The sequence below is a fragment of the Saccopteryx leptura genome, chromosome 2 (genome assembly GCF_036850995.1).
Source record: "Saccopteryx leptura isolate mSacLep1 chromosome 2, mSacLep1_pri_phased_curated, whole genome shotgun sequence".
NCBI classification, from domain to species: Eukaryota; Metazoa; Chordata; class Mammalia; order Chiroptera; family Emballonuridae; genus Saccopteryx; species Saccopteryx leptura.
The window spans coordinates 365,820,800-365,841,220 of record NC_089504.1 but is presented as its reverse complement, the minus strand read 5'-3'; the positions used below and the strand labels follow the sequence as shown (position 1 = coordinate 365,841,220).

General features: G+C 60.1%; 1 protein-coding gene across 4 annotated transcripts in view; it reads left to right on the top strand.

Moving 5' to 3' along the window:
• RAI1 (retinoic acid induced 1) overlaps positions 1–20,421 on the top strand; it is a 130,220-nt gene that overhangs the window by 87,976 nt on the left and 21,823 nt on the right. The window contains exon 1 of one of the 4 annotated variants that reach the window (XM_066365055.1): positions 11,283–13,225. The exons of the other annotated variants lie outside the window; for them this stretch is intronic. The gene's annotated coding sequence lies outside the window, so the exon portion shown is untranslated. Of the gene's footprint in view, positions 1–11,282; positions 13,226–20,421 lie in introns of those variants that run through there. 4 annotated transcript variants of the gene reach the window in all.

Here is a 20,421-nt window from a genome sequence, read left to right as displayed (position 1 = left end):
TAAATACGAAGAGGTACTCATTTTTTTTTCTTTTACTTAGAGGTGGGGAGGCAGAGAGACAGACTCCCGCATGCGCCCCAACTGGGATCCACTCGGGACGCCCACCTCCTCGGCGATGCTCTGCCCATCTGGGGCCGCTGCTCCGTTGTTCAGCAACCAAGCTATTTCAGCGCCTGAGGCAGAGGCCATGGAGCCATCCTTAGTGCCCCGGGCAAATTGCTGCAATCGAGCTGTGGCTGCGGGAGGGGGAGAGAGAGAGAGAGAGAGAGAGAGAGAGAGAGGGAGACAAACAGACAGACAGACAGAAGGGGGGAGTGGGAGAGAAGTAGATGGTCACTTCTCCTGTGTACCCTGACCAGGAATCGAACCTGGGACTTCCACACGCCTGGCTGATGTTCTACCGCTGAGCCAACCGACCAGGGCCAGAAGTTACTCTTAGGATTACTGTTATCTGTGACTTTGCAGGTGTGACTTGTGGCTTAAGTCATGATGTCTCTGCAGGAGTCAGCAGAATGCCAGGGACCTAAGGAACACTGGTCTGGTGCCCTCTGAGCCGGGCACCTGTGCTCAGCAACACCTTGAACTTGGTCAAATGCTTTATCACTGTCTTAAGGGTAATACTCCCCCCCCCACATTGATTTGAGACAGAGGAGGAGAAGGGAGGGAGGGAGAGAGAGAGAGAGAGAAGCATCAACCTGTTCCCCTTAGTTGTCCGGAGGAGACTGTTTGAGCAGGGGTCCTGCGTTTTCATTTTGCACCAGGCCCCACAAATGAGGAAGCTTCCTTGCCTCCTCACGACAGGATTCCTGGAACGAGGCCACAGGCACGCGTGTCCGTGCGCAGGAGCCGCTTTTGGCGTGAGGGCGGGGCCTGGCAGCCCCCGCTCCGGAGAGCGGTGCCTGTGAGGTCAGGTGTCGCGTCTGAGGCCGGTGCCAAGCCGTGCTCCTTCTGTCCCTCCAGGAACCGCCGGTGTAGTGGTGGAGACTGCCAAGGGCAGGAAGTCGTCTGGGTGGAGTGCCAGCCCGGGTGGGCAGGGCGGGAGGAGCGGCTGGCCCGTGGAGCCGTGGCCAGACGGGCTGGGGAGGCTCAGGACAGCTCAGGTTGGCATCAGTTAAAACTGAGCCGCATGCTCGGGCCCTGAGCGCGCAGGAAGTGGGAGGACAGCAGCACGGACACCACATCTGCTTCCTGCCCTCTGTCCTCAGAACCCGTCCTTGGGGGATCGTGGGGAAGGAGCCTGGGCCGGGCCACGTGGTGTCCAGAAGGCCTGTGACCGTGCCAGGGGCAAAGGGCAGCAACGGGCCAGAGCAGAATCCACAGGACAGACACCTGCAGGTGCAGGGAAGCATGTCCAGGACGTGGGCGACGGGTCAGCAGGGCCAGAGGCCTTTGGCTGACAAGAGCAGCTCAGCAGAGAAGAGGACATTCATGAAATAAGAGGAAAGACTCCTGTGACTTCACAAGGCGCACGGGGTCCTCCGGAGGGAGCCGGGTTATCTGCCAGAGGGGGAGACTGTGCCACACCCCGGGGGAGGGAGGACAGTTGCTGGGCCCCAGAATGGGAGTGGCGGAGGTGGAGGGCGTCCCTGGAAAGAAGAGGGAGTTCAAGTCGAGGCTGTTCCTTTACACGTTCCAGGCCGGCCTTTGTGAGTGATTCTGAGGCAGGAAGCTAGGGGTCTAGTCGGGGGAGCCCATGGGCTTGACCAGTTCTCATCCAGCAGGTCCCCACCAGGGTCCTGAGGGACCCAGCAAGGACCTCAGGCCCCTGCCTGACCCCTCCCCTGGTGGGGACCAGCTGGACGAGGTCTGTGATGGGAGGGGCCGAGGGGGGCCTGGTGCCCAGACGTCCCCACCTGCAGGGCTCTCTACCCAGAGGCCTCCTGCTGGGGTCCTTGTCCACCTGCAAGGGGAAGACAGCCCATCTCCCAAAGGGCAGTGGGGCTGCCAGGCCTCAAGGACAAAGGCAGGCGGGGGCAGGGGACGGAGCTTGTGTGGCTGGGAGCTTAATGGTCCCAGGGAAAAAAAAAAAAAAAACAACCAACAACAACAAAAAAAGAAAACATAAAATTGGAGAATTATGGGGAGACATAAACAGAGCTGTCAGGCATTAGCTGCAGGAGACTGCTCAGCCTGGGGTAGAGGAGCCGTCCGCCGAGCTGGGGTTCTTGTGTGTGCATAAAAAAGACAGAAGTTATCAAAGGAGGCAGATTAAAAAGATACTGCCTCCTTGCTCGGGCTCCCTGGCGGTCCTTTTCTCACGCCCTGGGTGAGGCCCGAGCCGCACACTGCCCCCGGGGGGCTGGGACAGGGGCAGGGGCAAGCTGGCTGTGCAGGGACCAGTGGGGCGAGAGGGGAGGGACTCGGGGCCCAGGCTGGGGGAGGAGCCGGGAAGCCAGGCCCCAGAAGAAGAATTGACCGGCGCTCACACAGACCGCCATCCTCGCTCTCGCTGCCGCTGCTGATGTCATTAGTCAAGCACTAATGGGCTTAAATTTCACCTCACACCGTAGCCACTGTCCTCAGCAGATGACAAACGTCTTTGCTGTCTCTGCTCTGCTCTGCTCTGCAAAGCCGCTGGGCTGGCTCGGGCAGGCCAGGACCCCTCCCTTCTCCAATGTCCTTCTGCCCCCTCCCCCCCACGGGAGAGGCTCCCAGCTACCCCAGGCTTTGGAAACACTTACAGGTCAGGGAAATTCCTGAGGGGGTGTTCTCTGGAAGCTCAGGGTGCTTTGGAGAACCTAGAATGGCACGGCGTGGGGCGGTGGACGGCCAGGGTCCAGTGCCCCTGCCCTGTGTGGTGTCAGCAGGGCTCTGCCCCTCTGAGCTTCCCAGGACAGGCATCAGGAAAGACAACTGCAGAGGTGACCGTGAGAGCCACCTGCAGTGTTCTTGCAAGCTTGGGGAAATCATATTTTGCTCTGGCCAATAAAAATAGCAAAGGCTTTGCTTGGGGATCGAATTCCATTCCATCCACCCACCCATCATGTGACAGACATGTGGCCCATGGACTCCTGGTTTGCTCCTGTCCATCAGAGGCTCAGGTAGCTGTTAGAACCCCACAGGGAGACACAACAAGTGGGCGATCTCTAAAGGCTGTTTGTTTGGAAGACAGAACCCTTCCAGCGGTGGCCCCGGTGCCCGTGGGGTGGGAAAGGAAGGGACAGGGTTGCTTCAGAGACCACAGTGGGGGTGGGGGGGAGGTTGTGAGCCTGCTGGTCCCTCTGGTCCGTGAGGGTTTCCTTTGCCTGAAAAAGGGAGGGGACAGGAATAAAGATGGAGCTGCCGGTAGAGACACAAGGTCAGGCGGCTTGGGGTCTTCCCTGCTGTTTGGACATGTCCGTGGCCACGGCCGGCAGCCTTTGTTCCCCACGGAGGGGCAGGAGGCTTGGGATCTTGCTGGGGCTTATCGGCCATCAAAGCCGGCCTGTGTGGGGGGGGGCTGATGCTCAGAGCTCCCCTTTCCCATGGGAATCTCACTCCCCTCCAAGTCTCCAGCGGCCGCCCGCCCGCCGGGCCTTTCATCACTGTGCTTGAACTCGGTCCCACCCACACCCAGGGCTGTGCCAGGGAGGCCGGGGCGGAGGGGAGCCTCCCACGTCACACTGTCCCTGCACCCAGGGCTGTGCCAGGGAGGCCAGGGCGGAGGGAAGCCTCCCACGTCACACTGTCCCCACACCCAGGGAGGCTGGGGCGGAGGGAAGCCTCCCACGTCACACTGTCCCCGCACCCAGGGCTGTGCCAGGGAGGCCGGGGCGGAGGGGAGCCTCCCACGTCACACTGTCCCCGCACCCAGGGCTGTGCCAGGGAGGCCGGGGCGGAGGGGAGCCTCCCACGTCACACTGTCCTCGCGGTGAGGCTGCTGCAGGTCTGTGGGTGGGGGAGCGGAGGCTGGGGCTGTGGACTGACCGGGACAAGCAGCCTCTTAAGCCCCTGCAGTGCCATGACCTCCTTGTCCTTGCTGGGCCTCTGACCTGCGAGCTGCCACCTAAAGGCGTTGACCCCATGCAGCTCGGTCACGCCGGAGGCAGTGAGCGGACTCGGGCTGGCTGCCTGTGCTGGAGGCTCAGGTGGGGCAGACCTGCAGGGACGGGAGAGGCAGCCCCTCCGGGCCCTGGTTGGGAGCTTGGGTTCTGGAGGAACCCTGAGGGTCCTCACCCATCTCCCCACCAGTGTTTAGAACTGACAGCATGGGGAGGTGGGTGAGGACCCTCAGGGTTTCTAGAGCAGGTGGACCTGGGACATTTCTAGAGCATCACCCTTCCTTGCCAGCCCTCGGCCAGCCCCTGGTCTGGCTCCCTCCGCAGTTCTCTGGGAAACGGCCCCAGTCTCCCCTTACTGGTCTCCTGGCCTCACCAGATGGACTTCACCACCCCTTCCTCCTCTCTGCAGCACTGGGAACTCGACACACGTCCGATAGTTCCACTTACTCCTGAGCCTACCGTCTGTGGCTCCCCACTGCCCTCAGCACGTCTGCGATCTTCTCTGTGGCCCCGTGTGGCCTCCTGCCATCCGGACCCTGCCCAGTGCGGTCTCTTGTCCCTCCTCACAGTCCACCTGCAGGCCTCTGTGTCCACCACTGTCCCTTTCCCTCTCTCCCGCCTTCCAGGGGTGTTTCCTTTTCCCTCACTGACTCCTCCACATCACTCAGGTCTCCGGTGAAGACCCCTGGGAAGCCCTTTCTGGGCAGCCCTCTAGGACCTGGTTCCCACACAGGTGTGGTTTAGGGTCCTTCCCCACTTTCTAGGAGGCTCCGAGCCCACAGGTGCCTCTGGCTGTTCAATCCCTAGCACTTGGTGTGGCACACTGGAGGGATGTAGTAACTGCTGCTCGGATGGATGGATGGATGGAGGATGGATGGATGGAGGATGGATGGATGGTTGGACGGATGGATGATCGATGAATGGATGATGGATGGATGGGTGGATGGATGGATGATGGATGCATGGATGGATGGATGGATGATGGATGGATGGATGGATGGATGATCGATGGATAGATGATTGATGGATGGATGGAGGATGGATGGGTGATCAATGGATGGATGGATGGATGGATGGATGGATGGGTGATCGATGGATGGATGGATAGATAGATGGATGGATGGATGATGGATGGATGGATGATGGATGGATGGATGATGGATGGATGGATGGGTGATGGATGGATGGATGGATAATGGATGGATGATGGATGGATGGATGGATGGATGGATGGATGGATGGATGATGGATGGATGGATGATGGATGGATGAATGGATGATGGATGGATGGATGGATGGATGATCGATGGATAGATGATTGATGGATGGATGGAGGATGGATGGATGGATGATGGATGGATGAATGGATGATGGATGGATGGATGGATGGATGATCGATGGATAGATGATTGATGGATGGATGGAGGATGGATGGATGGATGATGGATGAGTGGATGATGGATGGATGATGGATGGGTAGATGGATGAATGGATGATGAATGGATGGATGATGAATGGATTGTTGGTTGGTTATGTGGGAGGGTAGATGAAGAGGCCGAGCGGACCATAAGGAGACCCCATAGGCAGCAGCAGAAAGTAGGGTTGTGAGCCGGGGCACGTCCCTGCCTCTCAGCGAGCCTGCGTTTCCCTGTCTATAAAACGGTCCTCCCAGCTCCCGTGGCCAGTAAGGAGGCTCAGAGTGAGCCGGAGCGAAGGCAGAGGCCTGGAGCAGCAGATTAGGTGCTCCGAGGACAGTGCCCGATTCAGAACTGGAGTTCTGCTGTCCCCAAGGGGACAGTCCCATGTCTCTGGGGGGAACCCTGGTGCCCACCATTCTTGCTTGTGCCGGGATCCTTTCTCTGAGGAGCAGACTTGGAGCCAAACAGGCCGAGTTCAAACCCGAAGGTTACCGCTCGCCAAGAAATTCCCTTTGCTTCTAGACCTTAATCGTGCTGTCTGTAAAACAGGGGTGCTCGTGTGTTCCTTGTACAGTTATTCTGGGGATTGAAATGATGAGCCAGGGACGAAGGCACTTCTCTAGATGCCCAGCCCATGGAGGGCACCCAAGAAATAGGGCCTAAGAGAGGGACTTGTGCCCCAAAACCCGCCGTGAGGATCTCCCTCAACCGCAACACGGTGCTCCCTCCTGGGCTGTCCTGCGTTGGCCAGGGCTGCCTCCGGAGCGGCGTTTGAGGCTTCTAAATCCTAGGCCTGCCCCCACAGCCGTAACTATAGTAATAATAAGACGGCGTCTTTCATCATTCACCTGCTACAAGGCGTCTGCCCCGATACGCTGTGTGATGCCCTTGCCTCCTCGGCAGGAGCTATAATAAGCAGACTGCTTCTTGGAAGGGGGCCCCCCTCACAGAAGCACCGTGGCTGTGAGGGTGATGGTGACAAGGGACGTTTATGTCCAGTTTCTCATTGGTTCTCTGGCCAACACGGGGAGGTAAGACACAGATCACGACCCCCATTTAATGGGGGAGGAAACGGAGGCCCGCCCCTCCCCGGAGATGCTCGCCCGAGGTCACGCAGCAAGTCCGTGGCAAGGCCTTGGGCACTGGACGTTCTTGCCAAAGACCCGTGAGGCTCTGGTCTGGAGAAGGCCAGCTCTGAGACGGGGTGGGACCCAGGTAGCTCTGAGCCTCTCTCCACGGGCTCGGGGCTGCAGGCGCCTCCGCCCGGATGGCCAAGTCTGTCCCGCCCGACGTGCCAACGAGGAAACGCAGACGTCCGGGCCCTGCTCTGGGCACTGCCCGCCGGACCTCTGTGCCAGGACAGCGTGCCCACCCAGCCGGGCAGGGACCCACTGCTCCCGGGTCAGGTGGCCAGAGCCAGGTTCCTGTCACTCTTTAGAAGTCCCACCCTCCTGGCCCCACCTCGACAGCCCGCTGGGACCAGGGTAGGGATTTTCCTGAACTTGCCCTCTGTTTTATATATATATATATATAAATAAATTACATGTTGACCTTTTAAAAATAGCAGAGCGCGTGTTGGGCCCTCCTCTGCCAGGCATTGCTCAGACGACTCCGTCCATGATCTCTTTTAATCCTTCTACCACCCTCGGAGGGACATACTCTCTCTCACTCCGGTTTCCCAGATAAGGAAGCTGAGGCATAGGTGTTGGGAGGAAACTGAGGCATGGGTGCTGGGAGGCACCTGCCCAGGCATTACAGGTGATTGGGGGTACCCCAGACAGGGTTGGGGGTACCCCAGGTATTCCGAGACTCTCTTATCAGCCATGGCCTCACAGTTCAGAGTCCCTGTGGGAGCCCAGCATGGCCCCTGCTTTTAAACTTGATCATGTGTCGTCTTTGTTCTGATGATTAAAGGAAAGCATGTTGCCTATAGAAATGGAGCGGAGGGAACGGTGACACGTCACACCCAGAGGGGGCCCTGTGAGCCCTGGGCCTGTCATTCATCAACGGCCCGGGCCCAAGCCAGTCCTGGCTTTTGTGCGCCCCTGCCAAGATTGTGCGTTGGAAGTGAGGACACAGCCTGTATGGGGATTATGGTTTGGTCCCTCCCTAATTTGGGGGCCTCAGTTTCCTCACCTTTATTTTTTTTTATTTTTATTTTTATTTATTATTATTTTTTTTTTTTGCATTTTTCTGAAGCTGGAAACAGGGAGAGACAGTCAGACAGACTCCCGCATGCGCCCGACCGGGATCCACCCGGCACGCCCACCAGGGGCAACGCTCTGCCCACCAGGGGGCAATGCTCTGCCCATCCTGGGCGTCGCCATGTTGCGACCAGAGCCACTCTAGCGCCTGGGGCAGAGGCCAAGGAGCCATCCCCAGCGCCCGGGCCATCTTTGCTCCAGTGGAGCCCTGGCTGCGGGAGGGGAAGAGAGAGACAGAGAGGAAGGCGCGGCGGAGGGGTGGAGAAGCAAATGGGCGCTTCTCCTGTGTGCCTTGGCCGGGAATCGAACCTGGGTCCTCCGCACGCTAGGCCGACGCTCTACCGCTGAGCCAACCGGCCAGGGCTGTCACCTTTAAATTGGGGGGATGTGGGGGGATGTGCTTCCTGTCCCACCCATTGCCCCATGCAGGGCACAGGTGGGTCGGCTCCTCTTGGCAGCCGCCGGGACGCGTCCCATCTTAACAACGAGGAAACTGAGGCCACCCCTGGCCTCGCCTCAGACAGCTGGAACCCGGCTGTGCCGGATTGGAGCCTGGAACCAGGCCTTCTTCAGCCGTTTAGCCATAGAAGTTTTAAAATCTTTACTAGGTATGTCAAGTGCTCATGATAAAAAAAAGGAAAAAAATCCAATGTATCCTCTTTCTTCTGTGCAAACGGGGAGGGGGGGGTCTCTGTACACTGCTCCACTGTGCTTTTCTCACCCAGCTTGAAGACTGCGCCCCATTGATACATTGTAGGACGGCCCAGAAAGCTACCTCCCTCCCTCCCTCCCTCCAACACTCCGCCATGAGGAATTCCCCAAACGTGTTTCCCTCGCCCCTCTCCGATGGACATTGAGGAGAGACCCAGTGTTTGGCGGCTGCCATGGACAGCACCGTTAATCACCCTGTGCAGACCACTGCGTCTGGCGGGGAGCAGGGGGGCTGGGGGAGAGGACGCATGTGGTTTTTATTTGGGTCCATATTGACAGGAATCTCTCCAAAGAGATTTACCAGCTTCTGCCCCCACATTCCCAGCGGGACCAGGCACCTCTCGCCTCACACCATTGCCAGCCAGGTAGAATGCAGTATGACTTAGCCACACCTGCTCCGTGTCAGGAACATCAAATGGGCCATTTCCCCAGAGGACATCCTCAAAGGCTGGGCAAGGCCAGAAACAACCAGAGTCCAGCCCCTGTGGGCCCTGCACCCTGACCAGTGATGTGACTTTGGCAGTAGGCTGCAGGTCTCTGGGCTCAGTTTTCTTGTTCATAAATCAAGGGTGGCCATGGTACCTAGCCCCACGGGACTGCCATGGGGGGGGAGGTTTGTAGATACATAGTGCTTCGGAGGCCAGGACCTGGGACTTGAGGCAGCGAGTGAGGACTGGCTGCTGTTTGTTGAGTCCGGGCAAGCCTTGTACCCCAAGGACTGCCGCCTCTAGGGTTGATGCTCGTGTCTCAGGTTCGTTGCAGCTTTGAAAGGGGTCAGAGCAGGGAAGAGCGGATGGGAAAAACCAGCAAGGGGAAGAGTGGGATCGTCATATCCCAATGTCCTGCTGTCCTGATGGGGACCCTGAGGCCGGGAAGGCCCGCTTCGCAGAGCGGAGGTGCCAGGGAGCGGTGCCGAATGCAGAGTCCACCCCGGGCGCCCAGGCCGCTGCAGCAGCCGGCTCTGAGACAGAGGGTTCAGGAGCGCCGCGCCCAGCCTCCCGGACCGAGCAGGCGGAGAGCCTGCAGCCTGTTGTTGTCCTGCGATGAGACCGGCGGTGTCAGCCTGACCTGGAGAGCCTTTTACATTGTGGAATGCCAGGCCTGACCACCACAGCGCGATCTGCATCCTTTTTTTTTTTTTTTTTTTGTATTTTTCTGAAGCTGGAAACGGGGAGAGACAGTCAGACTCCCGCATGTGCCTGACCGGGATCCACCTGGCACGCCCACCAGGGGCGACGCTCTGCCCACCAGGGGGCAATGCTCTGCCCCTCCGGGGCGTCGCTCTGTTGCGACCAGAGCCACTCTAGCGCCTGGGGCAGAGGCCACGGAGCCATCCCCAGCGCCTGGGCCATCTTTGCTCCAATGGAGCCTTGGCTGCGGGAGGGGAAGAGAGAGACAGAGAGGAAGGGGGGGGGGGTGGAGAAGCAGATGGGCGCTTCTCCTATGTGCCCTGGCCGGGAATCGAACCCGGGTCCCCCTCACGCCAGGCCGACGCTCTACCGCTGAGCCAACCGGCCAGGGCCATGATCTGCATCTTAGTAGATGGGTACACTAGTGTGTGAGAAACACTGAGTGAGACTCCTCCATGGAGATGGGCTGCCTGTCCAAAAACAGCCCTCAACCTTCCGTCTCAGCAGCCACCTCAGCTCTGGGGGTGTCACTGGCCCTCGTAAAGGCCTTCCTGAAGACCTGTTCTGTCCCAGATGCACAAAGCTCCCTGGGAGACAGAGACAGAGACTTGGTCCTCACCGCCCCCCCCCCCCACCAGCACCACAGAGGACTAGATGTTACTTCCCTTCACTGAGCCTCTACCAGGTGCCAAGCACAAGCATCTCAGGGTAACCCGTCAGTGTGTGTGGTGTGAATAAGAGCGGGTTTGGGCTGAGGAACATGAGGCTCAGAGAGGTTCAGTGAATTGTTCAAGGCCACACAGCAGCTAGCGTGCAGAGTTGGGATTGGAACCCAGAGCCGTGTGGCATCTGGGCCTTAAGCACTTAGTCAGGGTGTAGAGAGGGCAAATGATGCCACCTGTCCCCCTAAAGCCAGAGGACAACCAGCCGCCTGGGAGCCCTCACAGCTGGCTAGCCTGGCTGTCGTGAATCGTGAATCGGACCTCTCTTTTAGAATGCCCTCCCCGCCCCCAAGAGGCCTGCCACTGGGCGCCAGCAGCACAGAAGCAGCCAGGAGGAAGTGTCCTGCAACTTTCCAAAGCAAGTCAGCTCTGGGGCTGGGCCGACCTATCTGTGTACAGCTGGAGGCGGCTCCCCCCCACCCAGATGCTGAGTGACAGGAAGTCGGGAAGGGGGGGGGGACTTCTGGGAGCTCCGGTGCAGTTGGAGGGAATGGTCTTTAGCTGGGGGTGCAAAAAGCCACTCACTGCACACAGTAAGTAGTCCTAGCAGAAAGCGTCCTATTCACTCTGGGGGAGAAGCAGTGCTGTTCAAAACAGCTGGACACTGGGCTCAGACAGCATCTCCTTGCCTCATTTTTACTCCTAAGCACCTCCACATTTTCCTGCTCCGAGGAAAATCAGCCAGGATGAGGCGGCGGCAGAAAACCAAAGGCAAATATTTTCCGACTTGAGGAAAAGCTCCCCAGACTGCCTCTGGATCAGTGAGTGGCTAGTGGTTGGCTTTCCCCAAAGGTTAGTAGTGCTTCTGGTCACCAGGCTACGTGTCTGGGGGGAGGGGGAGCTGGCCAGAACCCACCCCCACCCAGGAGAGTGAGCTGGGGGCAGCAGGCCATCCATCCGAGCCATGCCCAAGAGTGGAAGCCCCCTTGCCCACACAGGGGGTGTGGGGAAGCCAGGACAACACAGTGGTCCCAGCTGTGTTCACGGACAGGGGTCCTCCCTCCGTGAACCCCTTCCTGAGACAGAGACTCCCTTATCAAAATAGCACTCTATCGGTCTTTGTTGAGGGGGCGGGGAGGAGGATATATTACCCACCCAAAGCCACTAGCCCTAAAATGGATTTGTAATTTATTCATCAAAATAGCGACGCACATTTGAACAGTGGCAGTACATGGCTGTCTGAGATTTACATTCCGGCTACAGATGAAACAAGAAGGCCTCACAACCAGAACTCTGCAGCCCCGGAAGCCAGCCCCTCACTTGAGAACCCTCAATGGTGGGGGCAGTGGCGTGGGCTGATGCCTTAGGCAGCTGGGTCCACAGGAAAAGTCAGGCACTGGGGGGGTGTGCAAGGGGGCTGGCAGAACGACTCCCCTCTCCAGCCCCCCACCATACCAACCCCCCTTGAAAACCAGTTTTCTTAAACTCCCAAAAGGGCACACCAGACCTCCATGGTCGTCTCTGTGTCTTTCACCCTCAAGCCCCTGGGCACCTGCCTCCCTGATGCCCAGTTGCTGGAAAGCAGAGCAGACAAGCTTGAGGCCCCACCCGCAGGGCCCAGAAGGGCCCCTTCCCCACGCTGGAGCTCAGCTTCCAAGTCTGTGAAATAAAGAGGTGGCACTGCCTCCCAGAATGGCAGTTTGAGGACCAGAAGTGAGATCTACCGAGGCCTTGGCTGCAGCAGAGGAGCGGACAGCCCACTGTCCCTGCTGAACAGGTGCGTCGACCCACTCCTGAGGGTTACCTAGAACCTTCTAGACCTGAGGGAAGCCCCAGGCCCCCTGTCTAGGCTGGCTGGGCATTGAAGTCCCTTGAGAACCATGCCAGGCCCTGCATATGTGCTCAGGGCCCCCCCCTTTCAGAACCTACTTTGCAGGGCAGGCTGGGCCCAGCCACTGGCCCCAGGGTGTCATCAGGCAAGCCCCGGGCAGCTGCTGTCCTCACATCTGTATTCCACATGCATCTCTCCTGCCCCCAGCACATCAGGCTGCTTACCTCTGGTAATCCAGGCCAGAGGCCTGGGGTGTGGGGGCGGAGGTAGGGGCCCAGCCCTCCCCCCCACCACCCTCTAGCTAAACTGGGGAGAGAAGTCTGGCTCAGGCCCCCTCCAGGCAGGCTGTGTTCTTTCCTGCCCCTAAGCCAGGCAGCTCCCTGCCGCTGGAATGCCTTTTTCCTTCCTCCTCAGCCCACACTTCCTCCAGTCTTCCTCGCTGTTGTGCCGTGGGTGTCTCTTACCGCCCCCTCCTCATTCAGGAGGGAGGTGCGGGGGTGGGGGGGGGCAGGCTGTGGGTCTCCAGGATTGGGCACAGAACAGAGTCTGGAAAATGTCAAGCGACTGATTCAGTCCCAAGCCTGCAGGGGGTTTTCTGCTGCCCCCTCCTTTGGGGAGGACAGGCTGGGGTTTGGGTGGGTGGCCTTTTGGTGAGCTCGGGTATGGGAATGGACTTGAACCTCCTGCTGTCATTCCCCTGAGGAAGGGGGCGGGACCCGAGCTGCTGGACCTGGAGGGGGAAGGGGCTGGGAGGGAGGGGCGAAGGTGGGTCTAGTGGGGGGGGGCGGGGAGAGCCCCCACCCCACCCCCGCTGCGCCCTGGCTCGGGCACAGGCGGAGTTTGCCTTGAAGTTGTTGGTGTGCTAACCCGCTGCTGTTTAAACGCTGTGTTTGTTTGGAGCAGCTTAGGGAGGAGGCTGAAGGTGGGGGAGGCAGAGGCAGAGGCAGCGCCCCACTTGGCGGCGCCGCCTGAGGGTCCTTGTGGTAGCAGCTCCAGCTCGGTCGGTGACTGAATGAAAAAGGGTGGGCGTTGAAGAGAGAAGGCCGAAAACCAGAGGGGTGCTCCGCGCTGAAGGCTGGCAGCTCCCGGATACGGGAAGCGAGAGGCGAGGGGGACCACAGCGATGGTCTCCCCGCCCCCACCCCACCCGGTTCCAATATTTCGCAGAAAGGCACGCGGCTCCTAATCGGTCCTTTCCGGGCTGAGATTTAGCCGCGCGATGCCCGTGCAGGGGTGGGGGCCGCGGGCCGGGGGAGGTGCTCAGAGTCCGGAGCCACCGAGCGAGCGAGGTGAGGAGCCCGAGGCCTCGGCCGCTGGAGCGGGCGGGCGCGCAGACTGGAAAGGCAGATATGGAAGGTGGCGGCGCGGGGGGGGGGGGGGGGGCAGATTAAAAATAATCCTCTCGGGCTGGGAAGCTCGCGCGCGCTCTCTCGCTTCGTTCGGTGCCAGAGGACTCCAGGGGAGGTGGCGTTGGGGAGGGCAGAGCGGGATTCCCCTCCTCCGTGGGGCCGGGTGCCCGCCTGCGTGCCGCGGCGGCACGTGCGCTGGGCTGTGCGCCCAAGCCCCCTGCCCCCGGCGGAGGACACCCTCTCCCCAGGACCGGGCGTAGCTGGCAGCGCCTCCCCCCCCCCCTCCTGCAGCCTCGCGCGGTTGGAGGGCAACGCGCCATTATTTATTATTTACGAGCGTTAATAGGTTTGAAGCACGGGGGGTAGGGGGGCGGGGGCCAGGGCGCCGCGGGGACCGAGGCGTTCGGGGATGGGAGTGCAGAGAAAAGGGTTGCGCCTCGGCCCAGCGTTTGGGGCGCACCAGAACCTGGCTCCTCACCGCCGGGTGCTAGGGCGTCCCGGGAGGGAAGTGCTGCTGCGGGCATTCAGATTTTGGTTCTCGGCCTCTGTCCTGTAAGCGTCCTCGCCCTTCCCAGGGCGCGGGGAGGGAGCTGCGGGCTGTGCGCCCAGCCCCGCGCGCCCTGCGCGGCCACCGCCGCCGCGTCCCCGACGCAGCCCAGGCCTCATTTATCATCATCTTTGGTCAAGTGGAGTGTGCAAGGAACAGCTGCTTCACTCGGCTGACTTCCGAGGGCGACTACAGCGGGAATCAGGGAGATGAATGACAGGGGCCGGGGGGGGGGGGGGGCGGTGCGCGCGCGCGGGGGGCCGGGGGCGGGCGGTGCAGCCACCCAGGGTCAGAGCGCAGGCCGGTGGGATGGCGCGGAGTGCGTCCGGCGGCGCCTCTGCCCGTGGGCGAGTGCAGCGCCCCCTTTCCTCTCTTCTCCCGGCGCCTCCAATTACCTTGGATCGAGGACGGACGAGGGGCGCCCCAGGAGGCAGCGGGGCGCGCTGCTGGCGGAGCCGGAGGTCGCCGTGACCTTGCTGGGGTCAGCGGGTTGGGCTGCGGAGGAGGCGGCGCAGCGTCTTTGGTGGCGCTTTCCGGATTGGAGCAGAAGGCTGGGAAACGAGGAGGGGGTGTGACGGGGGGGGGGGGGGGGACACAAATAGAAGGTGAAATTTTACCTGCCCCCGAGGGAGTCCTGCGGATATTCTCCCGGCAGCGGCGGGCGCTCTGCCTTTGTCTTACACGGCTGAAACATCTGTTGCAGAAAGGGCGGCGAGGCCGCAAACAACCCCCACGCGCCCGGCGCGGCTTCCCCATCCCCAGCTTGGCCCTCACCGGGCTTCAGGGCTCGCGGCGCCGCGTTAACTCTGTTCGCGCCGGGCGCGCGTCTGGAAGCCCCGAGGCAGCCCTCTCCTCGGCGTGGGGGGCGGGGGCTCCCTACCCCCGGCCCCAGAACAGGCCTTTCGCAGGGGGGCGCCCAGGGGCCCGCCCCACTTCCAGAGAGCTCCCTGCTATCCACGTGGGGGCTGGTGGGGGTGGGGGTGGGGGCAGCGGGAGGGCAGCCGCGGAAAGGGTTAATGGCCTAGTAGACGCAGACCCTAAATTGTCAGACCTGGGCCCGCTTCGTTTCAATTACCCTAAGTAGAGATTGAATGCGCAATTAACGAAGTCAGCCAGCCAACTCTCCCGGTTCCACATTGAGCAGAATACTCCACCAGCTGACGGGGACTAAGCAATTTCCTCCTCCTCCTCCTCCTCCTCCTCCTCCTCCTCCTCCTCCTCCTCCTTCTTCTCTCTCTCTCTCTCTTTCTCTCTCTCTCCTCTCTTTCTTCCAACCTCCTTCCTTTTTTTTTTTTTTCCCTCTCTCCTTAATAATAAAATTATACCAAGCATTTTGCGGTGTGGCAGGCGGCCAGAAAAGCGTTTCTTTAAATGCTGCCGTCTCACAATTAGGCAGCGAGAGGATTTGACACGCCGTGGCGGCCTGACAGGCGGCTTCCTCCCCTGGGGACCCGGGGGGAGGAAGTCGAAGCCAATCCCCCCCCCCCGGCTCCCCGCCCTGCCCCCCCCCATTGGAACCGAGTGGGAAGGTCTGGCGTGCTCTGCCTCCCAGGCTGTCAGGATGCTGTAGAGGAGAGACGTCAAAGGCAGGGGAGCGAGGGGAGGTTCCCACCCAGGCTGGGGAGCGGAGGGGGCTTTCCCTGACTCCTCTGGGAACTGGGAAGCCGGGGTAACCAGGGGGAGCACTGCCTCACCTCCCCTTTTGACCCACAGCTCTGATTTGTTATCCCCACCCCCACCCCGAGGTGACAAGCGGACACTCTGGGGCAGAGGTGCAGAGGGATCTCAGCCCTGCTGGACCTCCTGGACAAGCCCCCGTCTCTCTGGGCTCTCTCATTAATTCCTCTGCAGAATGAGGGAGGGGTCTGACTTAGAATACACCCTGTGGACAGTGGCTTCTGGTGGGCGCCCCCTCTCCCTTCTTGGGAGAGTTAAGTTCCCCTTCTCCAGCTTTCTGAGACCCCCACCCCCCGTGGCATCCTGGGTGTTGCACCCTGGCCGTTGTCTGTCTGTCCGCCTCAGGAGGGCAAAGCCATCATGTTCTTTCCTCTGTATTCTCAGCACCTAGCTTGCCCCCCACCCCACCCCACTCCCAGCAGACTTTTAAGTGAGCAGAGATGAACTTGATCCGTGAGTGGTGGCCGCCCGGAAGGGGGCGGGACGGTGGAGGGCAGAGTGTACACGCCGCCCGGAAGGGGGCGGGACGGTGGAGGGCAGAGTGTACACTTGGTCTTTCCTTCCAGATCGTCACAGTCAGGGCCTCATCCTTGACCCTTTTTCTCTGAGTGGCACCCTTCTGAGCTATGGTGAGGCTTACGTCGTGTGTCCAGCCAGGAGCTGCCCCTCACTGCTCCCCCCCCCCGTCCATCCATCCAGGCAATAGACAGTATTTAATAGGCACTTCCTTGGGCCGGTTTCTGGGCTTAGAGCTTAGGACCTAACAGGTGATGCCCCTGCCCTCACGGGGCTACAGTCGGGTAAAGGAGACTCCTGTAGAACCGTTCGTTATACCGTTAGTTATTTCATTAACGGCTGTGATGAGTGCCACCAAGGAGCCCCCTGCAGGGGACCCAGCTAGGGGGTGGGCAGCAGGGCCTCATCCCAGTGCCTCTGTGGACCTCAGGGCCTCCCAGCCTTGGCAGCCCCCCTCCGTGCCCCCTTTTCCAGGTTCCTCCCTTCCCTGAGCTTTCAGCGTTCACTCTCCTATCCCACTCTGCGGGATATCCCACCCGGTTTGTGCTGTCTCAGCGCTTCTCTCCCAGGGGTCAGGGAAGGTTCCGGATGCCTCTCACACTCTCATGTCTTCTCACCGAGTGCCCACACACGAGCTGTCCAAATTCCCTACCCCACAGAGGGGCCCTGCCTTTGCCCGTGAAAAATTCCATCTGTGTCAGTTTCACCCGCGGGTGATGCTGGAGAGCTCGCGGTCAAATACAGCCCACGGACGGCCTCTCGACCTCTGGAGTGCTGAACTCTTATACTCGGTTGACTGCGTTTTTTTTTTACATGAAAGATTTCCCTTCTTATAAAATCCTGATTTCTGGCTTTTTTTTTTTTTTTTTTTTTTTTTTTTGGTATTTTTCTGAAGCTGGAAACGGGGAGAGACAGTCAGACTCCCGCATGCGCCCGACCGGGATCCACCCGGCACGCCCACCAGGGGGCGACGCTCTGTCACGACCAGAGCCACTCTAGAGCCTGGGGCAGAGGCCAAGGAGCCATCCCCAGCGCCCGGGCCATCTTTGTTTCAATGGAGCCTCGGCTGCGGGAGGGGAAGAGAGAGACAGAGAGGAAGGAGGGGGTGGGGGTGGAGAAGCAAATGGGCGCTTCTCCTATGTGCCCTGGCCGGGAATCGAACCCGGGTCCCCCGCACGCCAGGCCGACGCTCTACCACTGAGCCAACCGGCCAGGGCCTGATTTCTGGCTTTTTTAAAGGAAAAGACCCTCAGGTTCTGGCACCCTGGGTGCTCATCATATACGGGCAGCAATGTTGCTGTGAGTGGAGGGCCCCACATCATTTTATTTGTGACCAGGGTCTCCCAGTTTGCCCCTGTTCTCACCTCCACCTGGTGCCGGGCTAAGGGAGGCTGTCCCGTGCGGAGGAACGAGGAGGCGTGTCCTCCTTGTTCAGGGTCCCGTCCCCACCCGAAGGCACTCTGCACTGCTACCCAACAGCTCATTCTGGATAAATATGGCTCTTTTTTTTTTTTTTTTTTTTTTTTTGTGCACATTATTCAATAACTATTATTAAGGGAACTGGGCCTATACCAGGGATAATAAGGGAACAGGCAGAAACCCTTGCTCTGATGGAACTCTTGTTATGGTGAGCAGAGACCAGCAGCAAAGCCAGCCGGCTAGCCCTGTGGCTTACCTTACCGCAAAGAGACGGACAGACACTTCGGAGAACTGAAGGCAGGGAGGGCGGGGCGTGGTGTTTCACACGCCGGTCCGGGAAGGCTACCTGAGGAGGTGACGTTGGCAAAGGCTGTGGAAGGAGGGAACGGTGGCTGCAAAGGCCCCGGGGCTCAGGGAGATGAAAGTGCCTGTCCAAGGCCACAAGGTCGGAGGCCAGACCAGCCACGGGCTTGACGCCTGGGTGCTTCCACTGCTCAAGGGAAGTCAAGTCACGGCCCCTCCGAGCACACGGGGTGATGGGGACAAAGCCAAGGGTGTGAGAGGCTGTGCGATCCTTGCGTTCTTGGCCTCCTCTCAAAGCCACGAGACCCAGATCCTATCTCATCCGTACTGGGCGGCAGCCTGCAGCGTCAGGCACTGCTGGGAGTGTGGCGGAGGGAAGAGAAGAGGGCAGACTGGGACCCCACCCACTGGGGGTCCCCTCAGACCCCCCTCCCCAGCCAGCTCTGATCTTGCTGGCCTAGGGCTCTGAATGTGTGGGCCCCCTGACCCCAGTCCTCGTAGCTGCCTGCAAACCAGCAGTGGGCCCCAGCACCCCTCTTACTCTTTCCCTATCCTTGACGGAGGGAGAGGTGGTGAGTAACCTAAAAATTATTATTGTTCATAAGAGCCTGTTGTGTCTGGGCTGATAGTAAGCGAGTTCTCCCCTGACGCCCCCCCTCTCCAGGGAGAGTTCTTGAATGTCAACTGCACACCTGCAGGGCGGGGTCAGGTTGTCCATCGGCCCCTCCCCCTCCTCCCAGGGCGGGTGCCTCTGACTTCAGTGGCTCAGGTCTCTGGGCTTCCGGACCCCTGCATCCCAGGGCGGGCGCCGCCGTGGGGAAGGGTGGAGCGACACAGCCGTGGAAGTCGGGGAGCTCAAGTTGCCATCTCCATGCCGCCGCCCAGTCCCGGCGCTGTGGGGACTCCGCCAGGGACTGTCTCCTCCCGGAATCGGGGTCTTTGCTTTCTAAAGCATTTTATTTATTTATTCATTTTAGAAAGGAGAGAGAGTGAAAAAGAGAGAGAGAAGGGGGGAGGAGCAGGAAGCATCAACTCCCATCTGTGCCTTGACCGGGCCAGCCCAGGGTTTTTAAACCAGCAACCTCGGCGTTCCAGGTCGGTGCTTTATCCACTGCGCCCCCACAGGTCAGGTGGCCTTGGCTCTCTAACTGGACAGGACGCTTTGGGAGCTAGCACAGCCTCACGCCGCAGCACGCAGGGCGCCCGGTCCAGCAGAGAGGGACAGAGATGGCATCCTCTTGGCGGGTAGACCCCGAGGGGTGGACCTCAGTTCAGAGGGGCTGCGCAGGTCCTTGGTGGAGACGTCCCTGGTGGGCTTCCGGGGAAGGCTTTCCAGCCTGGAGAGTCCAGGAGCCTGTGCTCCCCATTCTCAGAACCCTCCAAGACGCCCGGAGATGTCCGCCGCAGCTGGGGTCCCTCGCCTGGACGTCTGGAGAGGGTGCAGAGGGGATCCCCCCCAAGCAGGGCCCCCCCAGCAGGCTCTGGTCCCTGCCTCTTCGCTAGCCCCTGGCCCAGAGACCCTACCTGTGCCCAAGGCCTGCGGGTCTGCAGCTGTGTGTCTTCTGGATTCCTTGGAAGATCCTCCTTTCCTCCCATCCAAGCCAGGCCTTTAGAATTCAAAGTAGACCTCACACAAGAGCAGCAAACTGGCTAATGATTTATCATTTTAGTGGAGGTCTCATATTGAGTATCATCACCTGCAACAGATGAGGAGGCCCTCCTCAGACACCCCCGCTCCATGTCCCCAGCCTCCTGACTCGAGTGGCTTTCCCCTTCCTGTTCCCAGGCCTTGAATGGGTTGGGTTTAAAAATATTTTTCGCTGCAGCTACAAATCAGGAAGCTGGGAGCAGAAAGCTTCCTCTGCTCTCTCCACGCCTCCCTCCCTTTTTCCCTGAAAGCTTCTCTGCTTCTCTCTCTCTCCCCCTTTTTCTCTCTTCCTTCTCCCCCTCTCTGTTCTTTTCTCTCCCTCTTTCCTCTCTCTGTTTCGCTTTCTGTCTCCGGTATTCCCTGTGTCTCAGAAAACACTTCTTGCCACAGCCTCCTGGCCGGGCCCCCTCTGCGTCCTCTGTCCTCTGTGGGACCTGCAGCAGCTAGAGCTCAGACTGCCCATATTCCCCTGCCTGGCCTGGAGAGGCCGTGAGCCCAGGGGCCTCTCTCTCAGGCTGCCAGGGTGACTGCAGGTGACCAGTCATCACCATGGCCCATACGTGGCCCTGTGGCCCTCCCTGAGGTGGGTCTGGCTGTCAGGGCCTTCTAGGTGACCGAGCGGACCTGAAGCATGCAGACTGCTAGGCCCCCCTCCCCATCGCCTCTCCTTGAGCCATACTCCATGGTACCTCTTCTGAAGTGGGAATTCTTGCTGTGGGGTCCAGGTGAGGGGTGGCCACCCCCCGTCTGGTCACTGCTCCTGCTGTGGCCATCCCAGTGAAAGGATCTTCCCCACGTATGGGGGCTCATATGCAGGACTCCCTCCTCTCCGCCGCTCACGTTTTCCGAGGAAGGCAGAACTCTCAGCCTCCACTGAGGGGACCCAGGCAGAGTCGCCCCGACAGCCGAGGATGCCAGCCCCCTTCTCTCCTCAGCACCTTTGCAGGGAGGGGAGAAAGGGTTGCAGGGGCCCAGGGTCACCAGCCGCCCTAGGCCCTTGAGGGCTGCTCACCTGGCCCTGTGGTC